Raw genomic sequence first — 11,211 nt, 5'->3', positions numbered from 1 at the left:
TCTTCTTTTGTCAACCAGCATGCCCTGCCTGTGCAACCTCTGGATCATTCGCTGGTCCTCACGGCTGTGGATGGGAGTCGAATTCGGAGTGGACAAATCACTCATCAAACCATTCCGCTGAAGTTGCTCATCGGAGCCTTACATCAAGAGACCATTCAATTCTTCATTCTTCCACAATCTTCTCATCAAATGGTCCTGGGTCTTCCCTGGCTCTCCAAACATAATCCACAAATTGATTGGACCACTATGGAGATCAAGGCCTGGGGAACAGTCTGCCAGTCTACTTGCATTCCTCAGATCCTTCCGGTCTACCAGACCCATCCACAATGTGAGGATAACTGCTCTTCATCTTCTTCAGCTCCACCCTTGTCTATACCCGTACCGTATCGTCCATTTACAGATGTCTTCAGTAAAGGAGGTGCTGACACTTTACCTCCCCACCGGCCTTGGGACTGCCCAATAGAATTGATGGCTGGGAAATTTCCTCCTCGTGGCCGCATCTATCCTCTGTCGCTACCCGAGACTGAGGCCATGTCCTTGTACATCCAAGAGAACTTAAACAAGGGGTTCATCCGACCTTCTACCTCTCCGGCCGGGGCTGGGTTTTTCTTTGTGAAAAAGAAAGATGGCGGTCTTCGGCCTTGTATCGACTATAGAGGCCTGAACGACATCACTATAAAGAATCGCTATCCCTTACCCCTTATCACAGAACTGTTTGATAAGATCAGAGGAGCGACTGTCTTCACCAAATTGGACCTACGAGGGGCCTACAACTTGATACGAATCCGTTCCGGTGACGAGTGGAAGACGGCTTTTAATACAAGAGACGGTCACTATGAATATCTGGTGATGCCCTTCGGCCTTTGCAACGCCCCTGCAGTCTTCCAACAGTTCGTGAATGATATCTTCCGGGACTTGCTGTACCATTCCATTGTAGTCTATCTAGACGATATACTCATCTTCTCCTCCAATCTTCAACATCACAGACAGACCGTGTCCGAGGTGCTACGACGTCTTCGTCAAAATCAACTATTCTGTAAGTTGGAAAAATGCGTTTTTGAAGTCACCTCCATTCCATTCTTAGGCCACATTCTCTCTGCTACTGGTATCGAGATGGATCCAGAGAAGGTGAGAGCGATCCAAGACTGGGCACCTCCCACGACACTCAAGGGAATTCAGAGATTTTTAGGATTCTCAAATTATTACCGGCGATTCATCCGGAACTTCTCTACCATCGCTGCTCCCCTCACAGCTCTTACCCACAAAGGAGTTGATCCAAGTCAATGGCCGCCAGAAGCATTCTCAGCCTTCCAACAGTTAAAGAGGGCGTTTATGACGGCACCCATTCTCCTCCAACCAGATCTCGACAAGCCCTTCATCCTCGAGGTGGACGCATCCTCGGAAGGTATTGGGGCCATCTTGTCACAAAAAGGAGAGGATCAAGAATTACATCCTTGTGCTTTCCTCTCCAAAAAATTCCTTCCGGCAGAGAAGAATTACCCCATTGGGGAACAAGAGTTACTTGCTGTCAAAACGGCGTTAGAGGAGTGGCGATACCTTCTGGAGGGTGCGCGGCATAAGATCACCGTGTATTCAGATCACAAGAATTTGTCCTTTCTCAAACAAGTTCAATGCCTCACTGCTCGTCAAGCCCGATGGGCTATGTTTTTCGAACGTTTTAATTTTCAAATTAAATTTCGACCTGGCACCACTAATATTAAAGCTGACGCCCTATCCCGTTCCTTTGAAACGACTTCTGATATAGAGATTCTTCCTCGTCCAATCCTTGATCCAGTGGTTTTTGCTCAAGTGTCCGTACAGCCAATTCCTCCTCCAGGCAAGACGTTTGTTCCTCTCGAACTGCGAAAAAAAATATTATCATGGGCACATTCCTCCCGTTTCGCAGGTCACGCAGGAATACAGAAGACCTTGATGTTCCTGTCACGTTCTTATTGGTGGCCAACCATTCGTCACGACGTCACCAACTTCATCGCGTCTTGTGTAAAATGTGCTCAGCATAAGGTGCCCAGAACAACTCCTGTTGGTCCTCTCCGTCCTCTGGCCATTCCCACAGAACCATGGACTCATCTATCTATGGACTTCATTTGCGAGTTGCCTCCTTCCAAAGGTCATACAGCAATCTGGGTAGTGGTTGACCGATTCTCAAAAATGGTCCATTTCGTCCCACTAAAAGGTCTTCCCTCTGCTCCAGTACTGGCTCAGCTATTCATTTCCACCATTTTTAAATTACATGGTCTGCCCAAAGAAATTGTGTCTGATCGCGGAGTACAGTTCGTGGCGAAATTCTGGAGAGCTCTCTGTGCCACGGTAAAGGTTAACCTCAAGTTTTCTACTGCCTTTCATCCCCAGACCAACGGCCAGACGGAACGGGTGAATCAGGACTTGGAGGCCTTTATTCGATTGTTCATCTCGTCCTCTCAAGATGACTGGGTAGATCTCCTCCCGTGGGCAGAATTTATGCATAACAACTCCTATCACTCTTCCTCCGGAACCACGCCCTTCTTTACCGTATTTGGTAAACACCCACGATCTCCAGACTTCTCAGAATTACCCTCTTCTGAAGTTCCTGCAGCGACCACTTCCCTCCAACGCTTTGCGAAGATTTGGTCGGATGTCCACACCGCTCTCCTTAAATCTTCTGCTCGATACAAGAGAATGGCGGACAGGAAAAGAAGAGCAGCGCCCAGATTAAAACTCGGGGATCGGGTATGGCTATCTACCCGTCATATACGCCTCCGTCTGCCTTCTATGAAACTGGCTCCCCGGTACATTGGGCCATATGCCATCACCCAAGTCATTAATCCAGTCGCTTATAGACTTCAACTTCCTCCTTCCCTAAGGATCTCGAATTCCTTTCATGTGTCCCTCCTCAAGCCTTTAAGATTGAACTCTTATCAGAAGAAGGTTCCCAAACCACCCAAGATTAACTCCGAGAGTGGGATCGAATTCGAGGTAAGACGTATCATAGACTCTCGTCACCGCAATGCTCGTACTCAGTATCTGGTGGAGTGGGTCGGTTTTGGTCCTGAAGAGAACTCTTGGGTGGACTCCGTTGATTTGCATGCTCCAAAGCTGATTAAGCAATTTCTGCAGCGAAATCCTCACAAGGCCCATAGGCGTCCTGGGGCCACCCTGAAAAGGGGGGGTACTGTCACACGCAGCCGCGACGGAGCGCGGCGGGTACAGTACTCACCCGTCCGCGCCCGCCGCCGGCTAGCGTGTGCAGGCTCCACTCTGAGGCGGGCAGGTGGGGGCAGCGCTGGGTAGAGGCGGCAGCGACGGAGCATCAGGTAGCAGCGTCCTTGACGATTGCGGCGCCGGGAGGCCGGCGGCGCCATCTTGAGTAAGGGCAGGTAGCGGATTGGGCCAGAGTAGAGAGTTCCTCCTCATCCTGCACGGACAGCCAATGGCAGCCACTCCCTGGGGATATAGTGGAGCTGCCCAGGCTGATCCGTGTCAGTGCAATGAGTCTTCTGAGTCGTTCACATCTCCGAGCTGACTCCTGGATCCTGGTTCTCTCTCCTGACTCTGGTGCCTTGCTCCCTGCACCTTATCCAAGGAAGGTTTTCTCCTGACACCAATGCTGCAAGCGCTATCTAGTGCTGGCTCCTGCTTGTTCCAGAATTCCCTTTCTTCATCATCCATCCATTCCATCCTCTTCCAGTCTTCCGGATCCATTTCTTCCATCATCAAATCAACCTCTTCCTGCATCTTCTTCTATGTACTCTGGCTCACCTAAAGACTGGTTCCAGAATTACCACTGGCAGTATATTGTGCTGGACTTATTGATTTATTCTTTTGCCACTTAAAGAAGTATTTAAGTGAACTTATTATTTATGAAACCAGTTATTAAACCTGCACGTTTCAATCCTACTCGTCCTGGTCCGTCTCCAGCTTCTGTGCACCACACGACTCCATCCAGCCCTTCTGCCGTGACAGAAATGGACATGTGTTCCCCTCTCACCCAGTGTTGGTGGTGGAGCCACAGATGGTATGAAGCAGAGTGTTCCAAAGAAAGGATCCACCCTGCAGGCTCCACGAGTTCGACACTGGGCCCTTAGAGATGATAGCAATCCTGGACCAACGCGTTTCGAGTCTCTGGGACTCTTTATCAAGGCTAATGATTGCTAATACAATGTTCCGCTTTATAGTAAAAAAGTGCGGAAAAAGAGAGGGGCGGGATGTGTCAGGCTGGGAGGAGTCCCAACTCCCGCCCCTCCCCCACAGTGGGCCAATGGCGACCCAAGGCGGCCCAGACGGGACGCCGGAACGTCCCCGAATACGTGGGCATTCCCGTGGTAAGTGGGACAGTTGGGAGGGATTCGGTACAAAATCCCGACGGTCAAAATCCCGACAGGGTCAAAACCCCGAATGGGTCAAAATACCGACATGGACAAAATCCCGACATGGACAAAATCCCGAAATTTAAAATCCGACAGGGTTAAAATCCCAACATTTAAAATCCCGACAGGGTCAAAATCCCGACATATAGAATGTACAGGTGAAACAGTCTACATGCCTTTCTGTTGACAGGTGCAAGGTCGACATGGGTTTTTTTACTGTATTTTGACCCGAATGTCGACACAGTCAACATGGACACAGATGCAAGTTAACCGCAGCCCCTCGCATCGCTCGCCCATTGGGAGGTATGGCTATTATCAAATAAGGGCTTATAATTCATCAATAAAAGTAATACAATTAGGCGAGGGGGCAGCCGTTATTGTTGTGCTTAGGGGTGCCCTCACCCCTAAATCCGCCCCTGGTGCTGCCACATGTCGTGTATAATTCCAGGGGTTCTGCCATGTGTCGTGTATAATTCTAGAGGTTCCCCCTTGTGGGCCCTATAATTCATGGGGTGCTGCTAAATCTGCCGTATATCTGTCCAGGGTAGCTGTCCTTTTTTTATAATTCCTTTTTTACTGCAGGAATGTCGCATGTGTGCAGTATAATTCCAGGGATGCCCCATGTGTACCTTATCAGTCCAGAGGTGCCGCCATGTGCGCTGTATAATTCCAGGGGTGCTGCCATATGTCATATATATATTTCCAGGGGTGAGCCAAGCATACCGTATAATTCATGGGGTGCTACTAAGTCTGCCTTATCAGTCCAGGGGAGCTGTCCTTTTTTTAAATTAAAATCATAAAAAAGGTTTTCTCTTTTTTTTAACTGCAGGAGTGTCACCATGTGTGTCGTATAATTCCATGTGTGCCACCATGTGTGCCGTATCAGTCCAGTGTTTGTGCTGCCCATTTGTGTCACTGTGCATAGTCATCCATCTACCTCGGTGCAACCTTTTGGTTTAAAAACAACATTGTGAGGTGTTCAGGATAGACTGGAAGTGAGTGGAAATTAATGTTACTGATGTTAATAATAGCATAGGAGTAAAAAAAAAAAAGTCTTTATGTTTTTTTTTTTTTTTTAAATACAGATTCGAAACACGAAACATTGAAGAGTGGTGTTTTGGAACAGATCCAGAAAAGTGGCCGGTGCACATGCCTAGTATTTACCCTGCACAGAAACAGACAGTGACACCTTTATTCATTTGGTTATATATATATACATACATACATACATACATACATACCACATGAAAAGCCTGTGTTTGTCCCTCTGCACCTTACTCTGTAGGACTGTAGGAGACCTCACAGTCCCAGTGCTGTGTCTGATTAAAAACCCTCCCATGACAAGGCTGCTGCTTTTGTCCTCCATGGGCATGAGAACCATGTAATGAGCTCCACCAACCAGAGCTCAGCACAAACCTCTCAGCCTCTGCCCTCTTGTGCAAAGGGTCATGGGACTTAGTCAACTCCCAGTAATGCACTGCACACTTGTGCAGTCAGTGTGCCTTGGCACCCCTTGCTCAGCACTATTAATCATTGTCACGTAAAGTGCATGTGCAGCTTTGGTCAACTGTGCATGCTTGCGACCTTGCAAACAGAAATACGGTAGCGAAACGAGCTTATGTGGGCATATGGATGGGCGCAGCCACAAAACTGGGCAGAAACTGGGGCATATACAAGGGTTGTGGCTAGAAGTGATGGGTGTTGACTTCGCACCACTGTGCGAGCACTCGGACTGTTCAAACTCAAAATCAAGCTCAAAATCAATGCAAACACAACCACAACAATGATGTTGTGCTCACATTACACACATTTATCTACTCATGTATTTAGATACCAGTGTTATGTTTGTGAACATGTGACTGGCAATACATTTAATTTACATGTTTTTGGGAGTCCAGTACACTTTAGAATTATGCCACTCACTGTCGCCATCCATCAATGGTGTTTATTTACATTGTACACATGTGTTTACTCCTATAACAAATTTTCAAAACCATTACTTCATGATCCTACAAATCTCACACACTATTGAACCTACACACACATTATTAAATGTATGTGCAAATGGTTCAGCAGTCACATCTTTAAAGAAAGAAAACAGTGTCAGCATCACACAAGTTTTCAATCTCAAAAACACTTACAAACCAATTTCTACATTTACCTGCAAGCTCAGCAGCAAATTCCTCAACCGGGAGCTCGCTTATCCATGTTAGCCACACCCTGGATCTCCTCGACTGCATTGCAATCGGACTAAAGAAAAATTAGGACCATTGAGACATTAAATGCTTATGACTTGCAGTATACAGTATTGTAAAATTAAGGTTGATGTACTGTACAGTACAGTATTTTACATTACCTTGTGCGACCATATCTCCATCCCATTTTTCTTCGCATCCGTTTCACACTGGAAACTGAAACGTCCATATCATAGTCCGAATGAAGAATGTTTTTTATATTTTTCCAGCAGTACGCTCATCATCACCACAAGTTAATTCTTCTACAATCTTTTGGACTTTCCTATAGTATAACACAGACAAAAATGATTGTACAGCATACAGTACAGCAGGCATGTCCAAACTGTGGACCTCCAGCTGTTGTGAAACTACACATCCAGGCATGCCTTGCCACACTGTAATTGTACTTTACAGTATCTTTCTCTAATAGCAAATCGATGGCACAGCATGATGGCAATTGTACAGTAGTTTCACAACGGCTGGAGGGCCACAGCTTGAAGCCGCCTGGTACAGTACAGTATACAGTAGTAATGTACAGTACAGTAATTATAGAATCTGCTAATACCTGTACTGTATAGAGTACTGTACTTACAATGTGCAGTGAGAAGGAGTTCTGTATCTGGGGCGCATCCTCATAGAAGCATGATTGCGCACAGTCTGTAAATGAACTTCAGTACCACTTTCTTTCAGCCAAGCCTGGATCTCTCGTGTTGTCTTGTTATCTTGCTTCATCTTGACGATGATCTGGCTCATTTCTTTGGTGATTTTTGGCGGCATGTTTAATCTCAGGAACTGTGGAGACAAGATACAGTAATGTACCGTAAATACTGACCAGTAATGGAAATTTTGGTACTTCGGCAACAAGTCGACTGGCTGGCAGCCGGGCAGGGAGGAGTGAAGTTGGGGCCGGACGTGCAGCCGGTAGGGTTGCCTTCCCTTAATTAGTGGTATGCGATGCGATGGGCGCTGTGATAATAGACAAGTACCAAATACAGTACAGTCTCCAGGATTAAAGGGATGAGGTGGCAACCCTAGCGGCCGGTAATGTGTGGCTTCTCCCTGCTCATAACAACACAGAGCAGGGGGAAGGAGCAGGGGCGGGAGAAGGGGAGGCGCAGAGGCGGTCCGCAAGTTGAAAGCACGCGCGGTGTACACACACACACACAGCGATGATGGATGAAAAATTATCCATCATCGCTGGCATGCTGGTCAAATCAGCAGACGGGAGACTTTGCTAGTGTTGTGTCTCCCATTGGTGGCCTACACTATACACACTTGGAGATTTACTGTAGATCGGAAAATTGGCAAAAAGTAGCATGATTAAAAAAAAATGGGGTACTTGTGTATTATCAAGGCGCCCCCGATTTCCATCGCAGGGCATTGTACAACCAAAAATCGCATCGCATGTGATACAGTATGAAGCGATAGGACCGATTTTTAATTGTACAGGCAACCAGATGAGTACCCTGATGGGTAATGACTATTTTAAATGCACCACCATTGTTAACGAGACCCCATTATCAACGCCAACGGTACGCGTCCTCTGACCTTTTTATACCCCCACTACACACGTCGGCGTGGAGTTTGGAGTTGATTTTTTTCAGTACAGTACAGTATATAGAGCGCAACGAGCCACCGAACCTGAAGCGTGACGAGCGCAGCAAGACCCGTGAGGGGACGCGTAATACTTGTGAAGTAATGCGCGTGCCCTTGCGGGGCTCGCTGCGCACGCCACGCTACAGTATACTGTATACTGTACAGTAAGATCAACTTCACGCCGACGTGGATAGTGTGGGTATGAAAAGGTCAGAGGATGCGTACTGCCGCCCCTCGTACTTACAATACGAACACCCACAGCTAGGGGATTTTGTACACAGCTAGGGGATTTTTTTTACACAAATACAGTATGAGTGCAAAATAGCGAAAAAATACGTTATTTACAGTATTACACCAATTGTATTACGGAGAGAACTAGTACTGTATTTAGCAGCCTACAGTAGCCCACCCTAATAGAGTATTGTCATCGCTAGTCGGGGATCTGCGGCCCATCACACCAGGCAATTTTAACACATTGTACAATATTCTCAATGGCGCTACAGTATCTCTACTGCACTGTGCAGCCATGTCGATTCCCAACATGGCTGAAAATCACGATATCACATGTGCTCCTATTGCTGACTGAGCCTGCGAAACAGTCCGTAAACATGAGAAAAACACCGGTCCCCTCGTTTGAGGAAAAAATACGTTACTGTATTTACGGTATTACACCAATGGTATTACGGAGAGAACTAGTATTTACAGTAGCAGCCTACAGTAGCCCACCCTAATAGAGTATTGTCATCGCTAGTCGGGGATCTGCGGCCCATACACACCAGGCAATTTTAACACATTGTACAATATTCTCAATGGCGCTATCTCTACTGCACTGTGCAGCCATGTCGATTCCCAACATGGCTGAAAATCACGATACAGTATCACATGTGCTCCTATTAGTGACTGAGCCTGCGAAACAGTCCGTAAACATGAGAAAAACACCGGTCCCCTCGTTTGAGGAAAAAATACGTTACTGTATTTACGGTATTACACCAATGGTATTACGGAGAGAACTAGTATTTAGCAGCCTACAGTAGCCCACCCTAATAGAGTATTGTCATCGCTAGTCGGGGATCTGCGGCCCATACACACCAGGCAATTTTAACACATTGTACAATATTCTCAATGGCGCTATCTCTACTGCACTGCACTGAACGTGTAAGCCATCAAAAATCACGATATCACTACTCGATACTGTATACAGTAAGTCTGCGAAACAGACTCTAGTATTTACGGACAATACCCATAGCGGCAGCCTGCAGTATCTGAATACAGTATACACAGCAGGCGATTGTATACAGTATTCTGCACCGGGTGCATTTAAACAGTAGGGAAAGAAGGGAAACAGCTTCATTCAGGGAAGGGTGGGAACCGAGCGCTTCCGCGCAGGGACCGTTTTGTAGTGCTGCTTACTGTATACTGTAATGCAGCAATCAGTCAAATGTACAAATGACTGTACTACTGTATAGTGTACTTACTGCTCCAGCGAGAAGATACAGTACTGTACTCTTCTTGCGGAAGGAAGGCAGTATGATGGTAAAGCTTGGTAGAAACAGGAACGCAGCAACAACTTGACTTTGGATTCAGCAGAATGAATAGTCCAGGTGTACAGGTACAATCTCGTGCTTGTATACAGGCAAGAGATGAAGAGACGATCCGTAGCAATTCTACACGGTTTAGATGCAGAAAAACAATTTTAGTGTCTGTAGCTGAATTTATGTTGGCAGAGACAAAGGAAATCCTGCACGAAGCTGATAGGTGCATTTGAATTATGTACAATTACCAGCGAAACAAAAAGGCAGACTGCAATTAACATACTGTATTTTGTACATATGACTGCAATCAACATCTTATTGTCTGAGGTGTCGGTCTGTGTCTGAGTTTGGAGAAATCTATTGTTGCGGAAAAAAACGTTCTCTGTAGCGCAGTACAGTATGGGTATTAACTATCGTGTACATGGCGGCCTGCCGGCGCCAGCTCGCCCACGCTGCGGGCTCGGTGGCTCGCTACGCTCGCCACGCTAATTAAAATCAACTCCATGCCAACATGGATAGTGGAGGTACAGTTTGAACTACTGTATCGTTGGCATGGTGTTAACTTCGTTTATTTTACTTAGTTAGTGGCGAGCGTAACCCGGAAGTACGCGCGGCGCCATGCCGTGAAAGTAAAGAAGTACCGCACCAACTACTGTAACTACAGTACCTGTATTGGTTTAAAAAAAAAAAATGAAAATATATTGTAACCAACTGAGGATCGAACTACTGATACTGAGATAGGGAAGCCGTGCCTCTACACGTTAGGCCACTGTTGCCTCTGAATATAGTGATAGCAGATGGTGAGTATGGCTTCTGCACCAATCACATACAGTTCATGACCATACAGTACGTCACTGTGGCTGCGAATAAAATAAAATAACTCTGTCCGTAAAGTAAGGACAAAATCCGTAGTGTAAAGTACAGTATGATACTGTAGGTCCTCAAATAATGTTTTAAGTAGTCATCCAGCAATAGCTAAGGTTAGCATGGCTTCTGTACCAATTACATAAATGACCGTACGTAGCTGCTTCTGCGAATAAATACTGTAATGTACAAACACTCTGTCCGTAAAGTAAGGACAAGATCCGTAGTGAAAAGTGGCTGGTTAGCAATGGTTAGCGAATTTAAACCCGAAACACGGTCCTCAAGGCAAGGAATTTTACCTGAAAAGCTAAATCTATTTTGCGAAAAAAAACGTTCTCTGTAGCGTAGTATGTATGGGTATTAACTATCGTGTACTGTACATGGAGGCCTGCCATTGTGAATTTTTGTTTGTGGAAAAGTCCGAAAGAATTTGATAAGCACCAACTACTGTAACTACAGTACCTGTATTGGTTTAAAAAAAAAAAAAGAACGTTTAAAAAATAAAAATATATTGTAACCAACTGAGGATCGAACTACTGATACTGAGATAGGGAAGCCGTGCCTCTACACGTTAGGCCACTGTTGCCTCTGAATATAGTGATAGCAGATGGTGAGTATGGC

Source organism: Crinia signifera, chromosome 1, assembly GCF_055691185.1.
Source record: "Crinia signifera chromosome 1, ASM5569118v1, whole genome shotgun sequence".
Lineage (NCBI taxonomy): Eukaryota > Metazoa > Chordata > Amphibia > Anura > Myobatrachidae > Crinia > Crinia signifera.
The sequence above is the reverse complement of the archived record's forward strand: the minus strand, read 5'-3'. Positions refer to the sequence as shown.